At 42.4% G+C, this 922-nt stretch overlaps 1 protein-coding gene across 4 annotated transcripts in view; it reads left to right on the top strand.

Annotated features, from left to right (window-relative positions):
- PTPDC1 (protein tyrosine phosphatase domain containing 1) overlaps positions 1-922 on the top strand; it is a 71,103-nt gene that overhangs the window by 27,619 nt on the left and 42,562 nt on the right. The window lies entirely within an intron of this gene.

The raw sequence follows: 922 nt of genomic DNA, 5'->3' as shown, positions 1-922 counted from the left end.
GAGGGCAGGAGGAGAAGGGGATGACAGAGGATGAGATGGTTGGATGGCGTCACCGACTCAATGGACATGGGTTTGGGTGGCCTCTGGGAGTTGGTGATGGACAGGGAGGCCTGGTGTGCTGCACTTCATGGGGTTGCAAAGAGTCAGACACAACGGAGCAACTGAACTGAACTGAACTGAATGCAGAGTTCCAAAGAATAGCAAGGAGAGATAGAAAGATTTCTTCAGTGATCAATGCAAAGAAATAGAGGAAAGCAATAGAATGGGAAAGACTAGAGATCTCTTCAAGAAATTAGAGATACCAAGGGAACATTTCATGCAAAGATGGGCTCAATAAAGGACAGAAATGGTATAGACCTAACAGAAGCAGAAGATATGAAGAAGAGGTGGCAGGAATACACAGAGAAAGTATACAAAAAAGGTCTTCCTGACCCAGATAGTCACGATAGTGTGATCATTCACCTAGAGCCAGACATGCTGGAATGTGAAGTCAAATGGGCCTTAGGAAGCATCACTACAAACAAAGCTAGTGGAGGTAATTGAATTCCAGTTGAAGTATTTCAAATCCTAAAAGATGATTCTGTGAAAGTACTGCATTCAATATGCCAGCAAATTTGGAAAGCTTAGCAGTGGCCACAGGACTGGAAAAGGTCAGTTTTCATTCCAATCCCTAAGACGGACAATGCCAAAGAATGCTCAAACTACCACACAGTTGCACTCATCTCACATGCTAGTAAAGTAATGTTCAAAATTCTGTAAGCCAGGTTTCAACAATGTGTGAACTGCAAACTTCCATATGTTCAAGCTGGATTTAGAAAAGGCAGAGGAACCAGAGATTAAATTGCCAACATCCGTTGGATCATCAAAGAAGCAAGAGAGTTCCAGAAAAACATCTATTTCTGCTTTATTGACTATGCCAAAG

The sequence above is a fragment of the Bison bison genome, unplaced genomic scaffold (genome assembly GCF_000754665.1).
Source record: "Bison bison bison isolate TAMUID 2011002044 unplaced genomic scaffold, Bison_UMD1.0 scf7180017864057, whole genome shotgun sequence".
NCBI lineage: Eukaryota > Metazoa > Chordata > Mammalia > Artiodactyla > Bovidae > Bison > Bison bison.
The sequence above is the reverse complement of the archived record's forward strand: the minus strand, read 5'-3'. Positions and strand labels throughout refer to the sequence as shown.